The sequence below is a fragment of the Mustela nigripes genome, chromosome 4, assembly GCF_022355385.1.
Source record: "Mustela nigripes isolate SB6536 chromosome 4, MUSNIG.SB6536, whole genome shotgun sequence".
In the NCBI taxonomy this organism is placed as follows: domain Eukaryota; kingdom Metazoa; phylum Chordata; class Mammalia; order Carnivora; family Mustelidae; genus Mustela; species Mustela nigripes.
Genome location: NC_081560.1, coordinates 116,124,762 through 116,143,007, shown reverse-complemented (window position 1 = coordinate 116,143,007; position 18,246 = coordinate 116,124,762).

Below are 18,246 nucleotides of genomic sequence, written 5' to 3'. Positions count from 1 at the left end.
GTGGGAGATGACTGAACAGATGTAGCTGGATGTATCAACTGTGGTGCAGTCAAGGTGCACCCTGGAACACTTCTGAGCAATCAGGATTCCCCACCCAAACGAGAGACAAAAGAAAAGAAAAGTAAAGTACAAAAAAGAGAGAAAGACAGGAAAGAAAAGGAAGATGAAAGAGAAGTTTCAGCCCAGATGGGCCCCAAGGTAAGATTTATGAAGTAGACAAACAAAAAGAGACAAAAGACTGATACAAGTATATGACAAGAGAAAAAAATATATATATGCAAATAAAGGAAGAACCTCGTCAAAAAGAACCCCAAGTGTAAGATTTATATGCTATCAGGACAAACACAAAAACACAGAAACAGGGGCGCCTGGGTGGCTCAGTGGGTTAAGCCGCTGCCTTCAGCTCAGGTCATGATCTCAGGGTCCTGGGATCGAGCCCCGCATCGGGCTCTCTGCTCAGCAGGGAGCCTGCTTCTCTCTCTCTCTCTCTCTCTCTCTCTGCCTGCCTCTCTGCCTACTTGTGATCTCTGTCTGTCAAATAAATAAATAAAATCTTTAAAAAAAATAAAAATAAATTTAAAAAAACAACAATACAGAAACACTGGTGGAAGAAGAAGATGGGAGAGTTCTTATAAATTCTCAGTGTGTGCAAGGAAGGTTGTTTTGATTCTTCCTGGATGTATCTTGATATCTTTGTTAAAGGACTCAACTTTCCTGCCCACTGGCGTCTTCTGCCCCTGTAGAGATCCAGACGTGTATAATTCTGATCTCAGGCTGATTTCATGGGCGAATGGAATTCTTTGTAGGTAATCAGCTCACTTTGGGGTACCGGCTGAAAAGGTGCCTCTTCCTACTCCCCCGCCATCTTGAGAAACCCCTTCCCTTCCTTTTTAAGACTGAATAATATTCCATCATACAGGCATCCCGCATTTTGTTCATCCATTCATTTGTTGATAAGTGCTTGGATTGCTTCCACATTTTGGCCATTTTGCATAAAGCCTCTAACATGGATATACAAATACCTACTGACATCCCTGCTTTCATTTCTTTGGGGGGCATATACCCAGAAACGGAATTGCTGGACCGTATGGTAATTCAGTGTCTGATTCTTTTGAGGAATTGCCATAGTGCTTTCCACAGTGCCCATATCATTTTACATTATAATTGGCAGAGCACAGGAACTTAAGTTTCACCACATCTTTGCCCACATTTACTATTTTCTTATTTTTTTTTAAATAACAGCCATCGTAGTGGTTGTTTATACATGTATATATTCATGTTACGGTTTTTTCCACTCAGTTTTGTATCAAAGTCTTTAAAGATATTGTTTTCAAGGCTATATAACAGTCTATTCTAAGAACACTTGGGTGACAGCTTGTCAGAGAGCCTGCTTCTCCCTCTCCCACTCCCACTGCTTGTGTTCCCTCTCTCGCTGTGTTTCTCCCTGTCAAATAAATGAATTTTAAAAAAACAACACCTGGGTGGTTTAATTGGTTAACCATCTAACTCTTGATTTCCGCTCAGGTAAGAATCTCAGGGTCACGAGATCAAACCCCACACTGGGCTCTGTAGTGGGCGTGGAGTCTGCTTGAGATTCTCTCTCTGCCCCTCCCCGCCACTCACTCTCTCAAAAACAAAATGTCTGATCTAGTCTAAATATGTTTTATAATTTATATAACTAGTCCTCCTTGTGGAATATTAGGCTTTTTCCAATTTTTTGTCATTGTAGATTACAAAAGTGTGAGCATAATTGTGAGCATAAGTGAACAAACTAAACCTTTGTTCACATCTCCGAGATTGTCCTAAGAATGATTTACTCAAAGGAGCATTACATTGAAAACTGTTGGTGTGTTTAACCACATTACTTTCCCAAAGGGTGTTCTGATCAGCAGATGATGAGAGTGCTGAGTAACACATTTTAAAATGTATTTTTTCAGGTGCAGAGTATTTCTAGAATATAGATCAGAGTACCTATGAACTTGAAGAATCATACTGGCATGATCCACTTGTTTATCTAAGGGCAGAAGGTTCATTTTTCAATGTTGGAATGTTGAATTTAAAGACAATTAAACCTGGTTTTCCCCTTAGGTTCTCAAAAGGGAGAAGTTCCATATTTTAAAAAGGGCATATTTCTGAAGAAAAAAAAATGTATAATTTGCAAGCAGTTCATAAGACCTGAGCTCTGGTCTGGCCTAGCCACTAAAAAACCATGTGACTGTGGCAAGTTATTAAAATATCTGGGTTTCATATGGTTCAGTTATGTATGAGCAGGTTCAATCTTCACATTTTCTTAAGTGAACCATATAATTATGGGTTGTGAACTCACATTTGGTGGAGTTTTATCTGCTGGAGTCCTATAGGCTTGAGTAAAGGTGTGTCCCTCTAGATATTTCTTTCTTTCAGGCATACCAGGGGTATTTTCAGCCTGAGATGACTTTTTTATGTGAATCTTTCAATGTAGAAATCCCTACACAAAGGTAGTACAAATGTGAACTACAAACAGAGGAGATAAAATGTCCATGGGTAAAACTCCCGAGTGGTATTGATTTTAACGACAATTAAACTGAAAGCACAGGATGAAACCAGAAAGCTATCTTGTTATATCACTTTGCTGATGGGTGATATTCTTAATTCACAGTTTTACTGAGGGTGTCAGACTTGAGGGTCCTGACTCTTGTTGAGAACTTTATCTTTTTTTAAGATTTTAAAAATGTGGGGCGCCTGGGTGGCTCAGTGGGTTAAGCTGCTGCCTTCGGCTCAGGTGATGATCTCAGGGTCCTGGGATCGAGTCCCGCATCGGGCTCTCTGCTCAGCAGGGAGCCTGCTTCCCTCTCTCTCTCTCTCTGCCTGCCTCTCTGACTACTTGTGATTTCTCTCTGTCAAATAAATAAATAAATCTTTAAAAAAAAAATAAAAATAAAAAGATTTTAAAAATGTATTTGAGAGAGAGAGGGAGAGAGGGCATGAGCAGGGTAAGGGTCAGAAGGAGAAGCCCACTGAGCAGGGAACCTGAGGTGGGCCTTGATCCCAGAGCTCTGGGATCACGACCTGACCTGAAGGCAGATGCCCATCCGACTGAGCCACCCAGGCACCCCTTCTTAAGAACTTTTGCTCCATTTTCCTACCATGGGTCCAAGGCTATAGTTTTGGTCCTTACATGGCTATTAAAATGATAAATTCTTGGCCATAGAGGAACTAAGGGTAGCCTTCTGAAGTGTGCCCTTTTGGCATATTGATGACTTTAAGAGTTACTTAAGAAACAGCTAGTACAAAAAGGATTCTGAACCCCCTTTTTCTTCAAAAGTAGGAAATCTCCATGTAAAAGGTACTTTTCCCTCACACCAGAAGGCAGAAAGATATCCTTATTACTAGGGATAGGGAATCCAGAGTGGAGATGGCTGTATAAACCACTCTTGTTACTTTACTTACTACCCCAGCCCAAATTTTGTTTAGAATTTCTTACTAATTAAAGCTCCTGAATCTAAGTTTTGTCATATCAATTCTTCACAGATTTCTTGTCTGTCTAAAAGGTATAAAAACTGCCTGCCTCAGCCATGTATTTAGGTGTCAATTTCATCATTGGTTTGCCATGCACACTTAAACTGGGGTTTCATTTTCCCTGTTAATAGGTGTCATGCCAATTTAATCCTTAGACCAGCCGGAACAATCTTGAAGGGTAGATAAAAAGTTTTCCTCCGCAACAGCTGTCAAGTAAAGCAAAATTCCTAAAGGCTATCTGAACTATTGCTTTTTAATTTTGTTTCTGGATTTGTCCTTAGGGGTTTCCCTTACTTTTTTGCATGTTTAGTTATGTACTTAAAGGATGTTTACTATATTTTGTGCTTGATTTCCAGGTGGGAAGTTTCTCAGTTACCATAATCTACCATATTGCCAGAAACGGAAGTCAGCTGTCTAAACTCTATGTGGATATTAACCACTCTCTCCCATTTAGCTAATTTGGGTATTTAACTTATTTCATCTTCGTGAGTTGGGTCTTCTGAATCCATTATGTGTTGGTACTGTCCTGGCTCAGTTCTCTGGAAGCATCCTGGCAAGAGACAGCATAAATTATCTAAAAAAGCTGAGAACTAAGGACTTGAACTTTGGTACCTAAGTGCAGTGGCTGAACCTAGCATGAAGAAATGCAGTTTTCCTCCCTCAAACATTTCAGCCTGTGCCACAATATAGGTCAACAAAGTCACTTTTATTGCTGGGCTAAGCATATATGCTAGATGGTGAAAGAACAAATAGCAACATTATTCATCAGCAAAGTCCAGTCACTGGTGAGCTAAGGAGAGACTCTAGTTCTCTCTCTGCTCAGCAGGGAGCCTGCTTCTCCCTCTCTCTCTCTCTCTGCCTGCCTCTCTGCCTGCCTGTGATCTCTCTGTCAAATAAATAGATAAAATCTTTAAAAAAATGTACATATCATCAGTGAGAAACTTAGAGAATTTTTACAAATGTAAATATCAGTGTAACTATCATTAAAATCAAGACACAGTACATTCCTAGCATTGAGGAGCCTCCCTTTTGTTCCTTCCCAGTTACTGTCACTCCCAAATGTAAACATTCTAAGTTCTATCACCACAGATTGGTTTTTGTATATTATATAAATAGAATCCTGTTATATGGACTCTTGGGTCTTGCATTTTTTTGCCTTGCATTATATTTCTGAGATTAAAGCATGTTGTGTATCATAGTAGTCTTTAATTTTTCATTGATGTATTTATTCTATTGTTTGAATATACTACAATTTATTCTTTCTATTATTGACAGACTAGGGTTTCCAGTTTTTACTCTTACAGTGAAGGATCTATGAACATGCTGGGGCCTGTCTTCTGGGGTACCTACATGATCATTTACATCAGGTATATTTCTAAGAGTAGTTAAGAGGTTGTTTTCAGCTTTAACAGATGATTCCAAAAACATTTTTCAAAGTGGTTGTACCAGTTTGCACTCCTATCAGTAGTTAGTAAGTTCCAGTTATTCCATCTAGTAGTCATTTTGGGTTATTGGGCATACCCCCTGCCAGGATCTGCATCTTTCTTTGCCCAAGGGCTTTCTCTGAAGGCTGGAGCCTGCACTGTCCATGCAGATGGCATCCTGGAACATGCTCTAAGGTTACTGCCTACAGGAGTCACTTTCAACCAATACATGACAGATGTTGGTATAAAAACCCATTAGTTCCCTCACTCCCCAAGTACGATAACTCTAAGACAAGCGTTCTACAGCATCTCTCAGAGTTCCCGTGGGATTAAGCTTCAGTTTACCCTGGCTGCTAATTTGTTTGGTAAAGCATGTTTTATTTTCTGCCTTTCATTCCCTGTCTCTCTTCAGTGCTTGTCTACCTGGGGATCACATCCCAGATAAATTACCTGCACTTGAAAATTTGTCTCAGCATCAGCCTTTGGGAGAACTTAAATATGATGTCTCACACCCTTGACAATCTTGTGCTGCCAGGCCTTGAACATTTTAGTCATTTTGTGTATGATGATGTCACATTGTGACTTGTATTTTCTGGTCCCTTATGACCATTGCTGTTGAGAACCTTTTCCTACTTATTTAATGATTTTCTTTAAGATCATTTCCTCAACATGCATAAGTAAAATTGTTCTTTAGTTTTCTTCTTACAACAATCGTTATCAGAATTTTGTATGTATCACTGCTATTCTTGTTTCATAAAGCAAGTTTGGTTTCCTGTTCCATAATTGTCTAATTGGATATATCTGACCTTTGAAGGCTTGGTGGAAGTACCCTGAGAATCCACCTAGGTTTGGTTTGTTTGTTTACTGTGTGTGTAGGCATGTGGCTAACCATTTTAATTTTTCCTGTGGCAGGTAGTCTATTAAGACTTTCTGTATCTACTGGGATCAGTTTTTCAGGCTGTACCTTAAAAAATTATTCTTTTCATCTAGGTTTTAAAATTATTTATAGAGGGTACTTGGGTGGCTCACTCAGTTAAGCATCTGTCTTTGACTCAGGCAGTGATCCTAGGGTCCTGGGATCGAGTCCCATGTCTGGCCCCCTGCGTGGTGTAGGGAGTCTGTTTCTCCTTCCTAACCCTTCCTCCTGCTCATGAGCTCTCTATGTCTCTCTCTCTCTCAGATAAATAAATAAAATATTTAAAAAAATTATTTGGGTGGCTCAGTTGTTAAGCATCTGCCTTCGGCTCAGGTCACAGTCCCAGAGTCCTTGGGTTCAAGCCCCTCATCGGGCTCCTTGCTCAGCAGGAAGCCCGCTTCTCTCTCTGCCACTTCCCTGCTTGTATTCCCTCTCTCTCACTGTCCCTCTATGTCAATTTAAGATCTTTTAATAAGATCTTAAAATTATTTGTAGAGAGTTGTGCAAAGCAGACTCATAGGTTTTTCCTTACCTTTTCTCTTTGTTGATTACCCCATTTGTTATAGATACTTTTGTATATTAATGCTCTATGACTTTTTGTCTTGATTAGGCTAGCTATTATTTCAATTCTTTTGTTGAATCAGCTTTTTGATTTGTTATTTCTCTTGTTTTCTGTGTTCTAAATCATTAATTTTTTGTTTGTAGATTTCTTCTGTCCTCTGCTTCTTTGGTTTTTCTTCCATTTTTACTTGGGTGCTTAACTCATTTTATTTTAAAATATTTATTGATGTGACATTTAATGCTCTGGAAACTGCTTTAGTTTTGTCCCACAGTTTCTAATATATACTCTTCTCATTACTGTTATTTAAAAAATTACAATTTAATTTTGTTTCATCTTTTACCCAAAAATTAATAGCATTTTTTGCTTGTGACCTAAACTCTGATTAGTGTTCTTGACTATTCCATGAGGACTTGAAATGGATGTGTATCCTTTATTATTAGAGTTCAGAGTTGATATATTTCTATAAAATCTATCTTATTGATTGTGTTGCTTAGACCTTCTATAGTTTTACTGATTTTTTTGTCCATTTGATTGGTCTTGGACTGATGGAAGTAATTACATTCTCCTGTTATTATATTTTTGTCATTTTTTACTTGGATCTCTTTTGTGAAAATTGTTAAGTATTTTGTACATAAAACTAATAGTTATTATATCTTACTATTAATCAGTAGTTTTCAAGATAATGTGGCACTGCCACAACTATAAACACACAGATCAGAGGAATAGAATTGAGAGTTCAGAAATAAACCCTAATACTTACAACCAGCTGATTTTCAACAAGGTTGCAGAGACAATTGATTGGGGGAAAGAATAGTCTCTTTAGCATGTGGTACTGGGACGACTGGATATCTCCAAATAAAAGAATGAAGTTGAACCCTACCTCACACCATATACAAAAATAAAGTCAAGATGTATCAAAAGACTATTTAAAAAAAAAAGATTTTATTTATTTATTTGTGAGAGAGAGAGAGAGACAGGGTGAGAGAGCATGTGAGGGGAGGTCAGAGGGCAAAGCAGACTCCCCAGGGAGTTGGGAGCTTGATGTGGGACTTGATGCCAGGATCATGACCTGAGCCAAAGGCAGTTGTTTAACCAACTGAGCCACCCAGGCACCCAAAAGACTATTTTTAAAAGACCATGTGAAAGTGTTAGCAGAAAACAGCATAAATCCTATTGACGTTGGATTAGGCAATGGTTACTTAGACATGACATCAAAGAATAAGCACAAAAGGAAAAAAAAAGAAACAAGTAAATTTAAGAAAATAAGCATTTACAACTTTTCTGCCTTAAAAGAGATATCTTTCAAGTGAATGAAAAAACAATTCACAGAATGGGAAATACATTTTTTTTTTTGCAAATCATAGATCTGATAAAGAACTTGTATGTATGATACAGAAAGACAATTATAACTCTAATTAAAAAAAACACCAATTTAAAAGTTGGCAAAAAGATTTGAATAGACAGTTCTCCAAAGAAGATATACAAATGGACAACAAGTACATAAAAAGTTTGTCAACATCATTAGCCATCAGAGAAATGCAAGTTGAAAGCACAATGAAATATTACTTCATGCGGCATCTGTGTGGCTTAGGCAGGTAAGCATCTGACTCTTGATTTTGGCTCAGGTCATGATGATCATGAGATCAAGCCCTGTGTTGGGCTCTGAGCTTCATGGGATATCTGCTTTGGGATTCTCCCTTTCCCACTCCTCCATCCCACTCACTCTCATGCTCTCTCTTTCTCAAATCTTAAAAAGAAAGATATGTTGCTTCATATCTACTAGGATTGCTATGCTCAAAAAGACACATAAAGTGAGACTGAAACTATAAAATTCCTAGAAGAAAGCATGGAAGAAAATTGTGACATTGGTCTTGCTAATGATTTCTTGGGAAGGACACCAAATACAGAGGCAACAAAAGCAAAACTAGACAAGTGGGGCTACATCAAACTAAAAAGCTTGTGCACAGCAAAGGAAACAATCAACAAAATGACAATCTACAGAATGGGAGAAAATATTTGTAAACCATATATCTGATAAAGGGTTAATTTCCAAAATGTATAAGAAACACCTAAAACTTGGAGTGCCTGGATGGCTCAGTGGGTTAAGCTTTGGCCTTCAGCTCAGGTCATGATCTCAGGATCCTGGGATCGAGCCCCGAATCAGGCTCTCTGCTCAGCAGGGAGCCTGCTTTCCCTTCATCTCTCTCTGCCTGCCTCTCTACCTACTTGTGATCTCTCCCGCTCTGTCAAATAAATAAGATTAAAAAAAAAAAAAAGAAAAGAAAAGAAAGAAAGAAAGAAAAAGAAACACCTAAAACTCAATAGCAAAAAAACCAACCCTTTTTAAAAAACGGGCAAAGGACTTGAGTAAACATTTCCCCAAGGAACTTAAAGCATGCTCTTGTAAGCTTTCTATGTTATTTGCAAAGTGATACAATATCACTTGAAGGTAGGCTGTGATAAAATAAGATGTGTGCTCTAAACCTAAAATAAAGACTAAAATAACACTACAAGGAGTTATAGCTAATAAGACAACAAAGGGGATAACATTGAATAATAAAAAACCATCAATCAAAAAAAAAGGCATAAAAAAAGTAAAAAGAACAAAGAACAGATGGAACGTACAGAATACAACAGCTATATGGAAGATTTAAGTCAAACTGTATCAGTAATCGCATTCAATGTAAATTGTCTAAATAGCCACTTCTAATGCAGAGATTATCAGCTTTGATAAAACAGCAATACCCAACTACAAGCTGCCCACAAGAAACCCACTATAAATGTAAAGGAGCAACTCAGTTAAAAATAGAAAAAAAAGAAACTCGGTTAAACAAAAGAAAACAAACCTAAGCAACCACCATTACCAGCTTTCAAGTGTCTCCTCCTAATCTTATTTTTAAATCTTGTACTATATGCCTCTTTATAAATCTTTTCTCAAATGAGGCAAGATATAAATGTTAAAATATTTGAGCGATACTTAGGATGAAATATATAGCCTTAAACACTTATTGTAAAAAGGAAGAAGGGGTTGAGCGTGTGGCTCACTTAGGCAGCTGACTTTTGGTGTCAACTCTGGTCGTGATCCTCAGGGTTGTGAGATCAAGCCCAGTGCTGGGCTTCATGCTTAGGGTAGAGTCTGCCTGGGACTCCCTCTCCATCTGCTTCCCCCTCCCTCTCCCATGGGCTCTCGCTCGCTCACTCGCATGCTCTCTCTCTCATAAATAAATCTTTAAATGCTGAAGTTCTCCCTGCCATTTAAAAAAAATTAAAAAATCAGAAGAAAGGTTGTCAATATAAAGAAATTGAGGAAAATAAAACAATAGAATACATCCAAAGAATGGGGAAACAGAGAGAACATTCAAAATAAGAGCAGATGGGGTGCCTGGGTGGCTCAGTGGGTTAAGCCTCTGCCTTCAGCTCAGGTCATGATCCCAGGGTCCTGGGATCAAGCTCTGTTTTGGGCTCTCTGCTCAGCAGGGAGCCTGTTTCCCCCTCTCTCTCTGCCTGCTTCTCTGCCTACTTATCATCTCTGTCTGTCAAATAAATAAATAAAATCTTTAAAAAAAATAAGAGCAGAAATCAATAGTAATTTTTAAAAATACCTAGAAATCATCAATAAAGCCAAAACTTTGTCCTCAAAAGACACTAGTAAAATAGTTACATTTCCAGTGAGATTGAGTAAAAATAGTAATATTGAGAGTAGCAAAAATGATATAAATACAGATCCAAGCAAAATTAAAAGCAATATGGAATATTAATGAACAGGTTTATGCTGATAAATGCAGATGCTTAGACAGACTAGACAAATTCATAGAAAAATACGACCTATTGAAATCATCTTAAAACAGAGACAGAAAGCCACATGGCCCAATATCTACAAGGAAAGGAAATCAAAATAATAGTTTAAAATTTTCACACAAAGCAAACTCCAGAATCAGAGAATTTTTACAGATGAATTCCAACAAATTTTCCAAGGACATGTAACTCTAATCTTAGAGGTACTCTTCTAGAAAATAGTAAGAGATTAAATACTCCCCAGTAGTTTCTATGACCCTAGCTTAATCTTGATGGCAAAAGTGGACATTCTGTTGAGCAGAAGAACCCAGGCATAGATGAGCACATAGTTTGATGATTCCATCTAGATGACATTCAGGAATAGGCTGAAGTAATCTTCGGTCATAGGCTTGAGAGCAGGTGTCTACGGGGGCTGGGATTGACGGGAAGAGGCCACAAGGGCAGTTTCTTGGTTAACACATGTGTTCTTTAGGTCTTGGTTGGAGCAATGACTCTTTATATCCTGGTTAGAGGACAGGTTTATCAAACCTTAGTGAATTGTATGTCTAAGAGTCTGCATTGCACTTCATGCAAATTTTACCTCAAGGGAAAATAAATTTAACAAATATTGAACTCTACTTAGTAGGTTTATTTTTTGCAGTGGTTGGGTCTAACAATTCCTTTACTTTTTAAAGATTTTGTTTATTTATCTGAGAGAGAGAAGGGGCAGGGGGAGAGGGAGAAGCAGACTCCACTGAGCAGGGAGCCCAACTTCAGGCTTGATCCCAGGACTCGGGGATCATAACCTCGGCCGAAGGCAAATGCTTTACCAACTGAGCTGCCCAGGTGCCCTGGGCTAACAAAACTATTTTTATTCTCAGCAAAGGAAGCCAACAAAGTGGAAAGACAACCAACAGAATAGGAAAAAATATTTGCAGGCCACCTATTTGATAGGGGTAAATATCTAGAATAGACAAGGAATTCATGTGCCTCACTAGCAAAAAACTAAATAACCCAATTTTTAAAAATGGGCACCAGATCTAAATAGACAAATTTCCAAAGAAAACATACAGATAGTCAAGAGGTTCATGAAACCTAGTTAGTAACACTAACCATCAGGGAAACTCTGATTAAAAGCCACAATAAGGTACCTCTTCAGACCTGTGAGGATGTCTGTTAGCAAAAAGATAAGAGATTGTAAATATTGGTGAGATTGCTAGGTGAAATAAGACAAATTCTGAGAAAGACAAATTCTGCATGGTATCACTTATATGTGGAATCTTTTAAAAAATCTTAAAAAAAAAAATGTCAAACTCCTAGAAACATGGAGTGGAATGGTGGGGAGTGGGGGAAATGGGGAGAGGTTGCCAAAAGGGTACAAACTCTTGGTTACAACACAAGTAGGGTCAGAGGATCTAATCTACAACATGGTGACTATATTTGATAATAGTGTATTATATAATTGAAATCTAGTAAGAATAAAACTTAATAGTTCTCATCAAAAAAAAAAGGCAAATACGTGAGGTGACAGATGTGTTAATGAACACGATTGTGGGAATTTTTTGACAGTGTATATGTCTATCAAATGATCATGTACTTTTAATGTATCGCAGCTCTGTCTCTTATACCCCCAAAAAGCCAAAAGAAAACTACTTCTTTTAATAGAAGGCATTTTTCTCCCTGCTGGAGAAAGCAGTCACAAATGTGGAAAGAAGGAAAGTCCATTGCCAGGGCCAGCACTCTGGTGTGTCTTTTCTAATCTGAATTTTAGAAAATATCCCAGGGGTCATTAAGTGGCTCAGTAGGTTAAGCATCTGCTTTTCAGCTCAGGTTGTGATCATGGGGTCCTGGGATTGAGCCCCAAGTTGGGCTCCCTGCTTAGCAGGGAGCCTGCTTCTCCCTCTCCCCCCTACTCATTCTCTCTTTCTCTCTCAAATAAATAAATAAATAAATAAAATCTTTAAAAAAATAAATATAAATAAAAAATATCCCAGTATTTGGAAACATTTTGGATAAATGGAAATAAATGTAACTTGATAGTTACAGGTTTTTGATATGTGTTACTTGGAATTGGGATTATTCTAAGACCACATCTGAGATATCTAATAGATTTTGCTTTGCTTTGGAGTTTCCAAAGGAAATTCCTTTTAAATATTATTTCCTGTTTAAAAACAAACAAACAAACAAACAAACCTCTTCCTTGCAAAAGGATACAGTGGTTGTTAAAAATGCAATTGAGGGTGCCTGGGTGGCTCAGTGGGTTAAGCCGCTGCCTTCGGCTCAGGTCATGATTTCAGGGTCCTGGGATCGAGTCCCGCGTCGGGCTCTCTGCTCAGCGGGGAGCCTGCTTCCCTCTCTCTCTATCTCTCTGCCTACTTGTGATCTCTCTCTGTCAAATAAATAAATAAAATCTTTAAAAATAAATAAATAAAAATAAAAATGCAATTAACCCTTGAACGACAGGGGTTTGAACTGGATGGGTCCACTTTAATACCTGAATTTTTCAATAAACACAGTACAGTCCTATAAATGTATTTCCTCTTCCCTATGGTTTTCCTAACATTTGCTTTTCTCTAGCTCACTTTAATGTAAGAATACAGTGTGTAATACATATACAGAATATGTGCTCATTGATCGTGTGTTATCAGCAAGTCTTCTGGCCAACAGTAGGCTATTGGTAAAGTTTTTTGGGGAGTCAGAAGTTCTCGGCACAGGGGCAGGAGTCCTGCACCCCAAACTTCTGCATTGTCCAAGTGTTGACTAATATATGTGCGGAGCATGAGGAATTTCTCTCAAAAGTCGCCATCATCCTTGGTGAAGCCTGAATTGTCTGGTGTTTCTATTTTAGGCCTCTTAGCTACATTTCTGTTCCTGCAGAGCAAGAGCGGGGTCCAGAAAAGAAATTTTTCTTCTTTTGTAGAAACTTCTTTATCTGGCAGAAAATGGGCACTTATCAAACCTGCATCAGAAGGCTACTTTTCAACTTTCAGGCAATATGATCGACATGAAGCATCCATCAGATGAAGGATTGCAAGCAATAACCTTACAAAATCCAGCCTGGCAACTAGTTATTGATTCTGTGTTCAGCCTGATGGATGAATGCGTGAAGGCAACAAGTGATTGCAGAAAGCCCGGCTCTGGCTGCCTGCCGACTCCTGGCAGGCCCACTGGCCGGAAAACACCATTTTTGGTTTTGCCCTCATCGTTTTCGATCAGGATTCAATCCTAGATGGAGATCTGTTTGTCCTCGCCTTTCATTGGGACTTGCAGAAAAACCCACAGAACAATTTACAGTCAAACTTAACCTTTCAGCCTGGCTGCTTGCATGACTGAGACTATCTGGGGGATGAAATTTGTGATTTATACCCAGAAGAAAAAAATCGGCATGTTAATAGTATGAAGGCACTTGTAGGAAGGGCTTAATTTATTTTGGAGATTAAATTCATTTTAGGAGCTTTAGAAGCATTGATTCATTTTAAGGTAATAAATGTGCTAATTACAGTTTAATCGTTTCACCTCATTAAGCCACGACCACAAGACCTCTCATTAGTCACACCACCTTAGCGGGTAAGAATGATTTTAGGTGTTGTCCAAGGACTCCTGGAGTCAGTCAGCTGGCATACGGCTGAGCTGCCCTTGAACAGAATCAGAAGGTAGGTGATCTTTCTGGCAGCGTCCTTCTTCCAAAGTCCACTCCTACATGCCTTCATTGCCCATAGGTTTTCTGCTTTAACACCTCTGAAAGCTTTCCCTGATCCACCTTAGGAAGGGTCAAGTAAGTGAACTGTGCTTTATTAAGCCACCTGTAACTTGTACGTGGCACTTGCAATGACATTTAGGATTCCCTCCCTACCAGACTGTAATTTCTAGTCAGTACATTTTTATTGAATAAATTAATGCCTATTTGATGAAACTTATAAAAATGATGAATTCTATTTGGCCAATTTGAAAGTCATTAAAACTTAACAAGACAGTCAGCTCCTGGTGGATAAAGAGTAGGTCTTATTTAAGCTGCATCCTGGAAGCCCACACAGTATCTGGCACAATATTGTTGCTTAATTAATAATAGAAAGTTATGGTGATGATCTCTTAAACTCAGAGGAGCAAGCGCTAGTAGGAGAATTCTGACCTTGGATGAGAGTTGGCTTGGATGGGTATCTTCCAGGTGCCCCTTGGAGTCACATGGTTCCTTCTGGGACCCCACCTGACCCCACAAAGGGGACAATACTTGTGTGAACAACTCCCTTTGACTCATACCCACCAGAACCACAGCAAATATCTGTCACTGGCCATGTTCAGGGATGTGTGGAAGCTGCGGAGCCCTTCATCTGTGGACCATGAACTAACTTACTCCAGCATTCATGGAGTGACAACAGTGAGCTGTCATTATCAGAGCTCAGCATTACCAAAGAAGCAACGAGAGTGTTTTCCAGCACCAAGTGTGAAACGCTTGTCGCAGCTAGCTGGAGTGGTCAAGTGCAGAAGTCAATTGTATCTGCTAGGCACCTTGAAAATGGAAAGAGCCATATAACGGAAGTTGTATAACAAACCTCCAGCTGCAGCCCATCCCTTGAAAATCCTTGTGGAAACTTTGTTCTGATGCTCCGTCGTTCCTGTCTCAGAAATTGTGAACAAACGGATTAAGGTGAACAATTAACAAGAAAACATTTCAGAACCTCTCCTCCCTCTAGAGGATGTAATTTGGCTGAGTGTTGTATATTTACTTGAGCTGATTGAAAGAGGGAAAAAGGAAATCATCTGGCACCATGCAAATCAGCCACTGAAGTGTCGAGAGGGTGTGATATTTTTACAAAACAGTCCAGCTCATCTACACTGTTGGTTTAGAAGAAAATATCCTTTCATTTTCATTCCTAAGTTAAAGGTTTGTTTTGGAAATGGAAGGAAGCTTCATGGCTTGCTGTTGTTCCCTGTTAACACTGACATGAGTGATAACAGAGAATCAAGAGACTCGTGTCTTGTGGGTTGGGGGAGAAATTGATGATGAATGGTCCCGCTTCTTCCCCCCGGCCCCCAAATTCTGTGATAAATGAAGCGTTCTGTGTATATGTTTAGAATATAAACTCACAAAATGACTTGGTACCGTGAGGGAAAAGATAACATCCATCCTGGTTTAGAAATTCAGTTGATCTAATCATTTGCTTGTGGCCAGCTTCTGTTGACTAAAAATGCTCAGTCTCTCAGGTGGTTTCTCACACTTTTCCTCCCTGAGATGGTGTATGGAATGGAGTGAGGCTTACACATGCCTTGCGTGGTGGGAAGTTGTTGGGATGCTTAGCAGTGCTTTGATCTTGGAGGTGATGACTTGTGTCCATTGGAAGCTACTCACTCTGCTAGGGCTTCAGCTGATGTCTCTGTCTGCCCAGGACCCAGACTGGACCTTATCTGAAGATGGATGGACCTTACCTGAAGATGGATTGTGACTTCCACTGGGCTGGACCCCCATGGAAGCCCTTCAGAGGCTACATCCCTGTTACTGCAACCTCCTCTGGTCAGCTCCCGCCCTGCAGACTTGGTCTTATATATAGAAGAGGAGCAAAACATAAACCACCAAATTTGCCTCTTTGGCATAAGGACTATCTTGAGTTGGTTATTATTTTTAAGAAACAGCAGACATGGGAAAATCTCTGAAAATTGAGTAGAAGTTAACGTTTTGTGAGAGATATTAGCATTTATAAAGGAAATCTTCCTGTATAAAGTTGTCTTTCTCTCTGTGTCAGGAAGAGGAGAATAACTAAATCTTTGGGAACTCTTATCAGTGGAGAAGGTACTTAAATCTGTGTAACAACCATACCCTTGTTCACCGTGCTTTGCCTGGTCACCTCCCATACTGGCCTGCCTTCTTCCCTAACAACTTCTTTTGTCTTCAGCTGGAGATGGTATATAAGGTGGTGGCTTGGGCCATTATGGAGAGTTACTCAGGTATACATGCTATTAAACTTCTCTTTGTTTTTCTCCTGCTAATCTGCCTTTTTATTTGGGGAGCAGAGGCATTGATGGTGTCACAGCCTAGAACCTAGAAAGGTAGAGGGAAAATTCTTTTTCCTCCCCAACAGTATTCCCCACTTGAACTGAGGAAAGCCCAGTCAAGATGTGCCCAAAGCCTGCTCACCTGACTATCCTCTGTGGCCAAGTTTACCTTGACATGGCAGCATCCTGGTTTGGTACAGGGAAGCTTATTCCTGGGGTTTTCTTCCAGACCCGCATGTGAGAGAGGAGGACACACCTTTCCTCTTCTTCCGATAGCCCCTCAGAGTGGACAGCATTTGCCAAGCTGATTTTTTTTCTCTTTTTAAAAAATTTTTTTATTTTTTATAAACATATATTTTTATCCCTAGGGGTACAGGTCTGTGAATCGCCAGGTTTACACACTTCACAGCACTCACCGTAGCACATACTCTCCCCAATGTCCATAACCCCACCCCCTTCACACAACCCCCCTCCCCCCAGCAACCCCCAGTTTGTTTTGTGAGATTGAGTCACTTGTGGTTTGTCTCCCTCCCAATCCCGTCTTGTTTCATTTATTCTTCTCCTACCCCCTTAACCCCCCATGTTGGATCTCAACTTCCTCATATCAGGGAGATCATATGATAGTTGTCTTTTTCTGCTTGACTTATTTTTCTAAGCATGATACCCTCTAGTTCCATCCATGTCGTCGCAAATGGCAAGATTTCATTTCTTTTGATGGCTACATAGTATTCCATTGTGTATATATACCACATCTTCTTGATCCATTCATCTGTTGATGGACATCTAGGTTCTTTCCATAGTTTGGCTATTGTGGACATTGCTGCTATAAACATTTGGGTGCACGTGCCCCTTCGGATCACTACGTTTGTATATTTAGGGTAAATACCCAGTGGTGCAATTGCTGGGACATAGGGTAGTTCTATTTTCAACATTTTTCCAGAGTGGTTGCACCAGCTTGCATTCCCACCAACAGTGTAGGAGGGTTCTCCTTTCTCCACATCCTCGCCAGCATCTGTCATTTCCTGACTTGTTAATTTTAGCCATTCTGACTGGTGTGAGGTGATATCTCATTGTGGTTTTGATTTGTATCTCCCTGATGCCGAGTGATATGGAGCACTTTTTCATGTGTCTGTTGGCCATCTGGATATCTTCTTTGCATAAATGTCTCTTTAGGTCTTCTGCCCATTTCTTGATTGGATTATTTGTTCTTTGGGTGTTGAGTTTGCTAAGTTCTTTATAGATTTTGGACACTAGCCCTTTATCTGATATGTCGTTTGCAAATATCTTTTCCCATTCTGTCAGCTGTCTTTTGGTTTTGTTAACTGTTATCTTTGCTGTGCAAAAGCTTTTGATCTTGATAAAATCCCAATAGTTCATTTTTGCCCTTGCTTCCCTTGCCTTTGGCAATGTTCCTAGGAAGATGTTGCTGCGGCTGAGTTCGAAGAGGTTTCTGCCCATGTTCTCCTCAAGGATTTCGATAGATTCCTTTCTCACATTGAGGTCCTTCATCCATTTTGATCTATTTTCATGTGTGGTGTAAGGAAATGGTCCAATTTCATTTTTATGCATGTGGCTGTCCAATTTTCCCAACACCATTTATTGAAGAGGCTGTCTTTTTTCCATTGGACATTCTTTCCTGCTTTGTCAAAGATTAGTTGACCACAGAGTCAAGGGTCTATTTCTGGGCTCTCTATTCTGTTCCATTGATCTGTGTATCTGTTTTTGTTCCAGTACCATGCTGTCTTGATGATGACAGCTTTGTAATAGAGCTTGAAGTTCGGAATTGTGATGCCACCAACTTTGGCTTTCGTTTTCAATATTCCGTTGGCTATTCGAGGTCTTTTCTGGTTCCATATAAATTTTAGGATTGTTTGTTCCATTTTTTTGAAAAAAATGGATGGGATTTTGATAGGATTGCATTGAATGTGTAGATTGCTTTAGGTAGCATAGACATTTTCACAATATTTATTCTTCCAATCCAGGAGCATGGAACATTTTCCCATTTCTTTGTGTGTTCCTCAATTTCTTTAATGAGTACTTTATAGTTTTCTGAGTATAGATTCTTAGCCTCTTTGGTTAGGTTT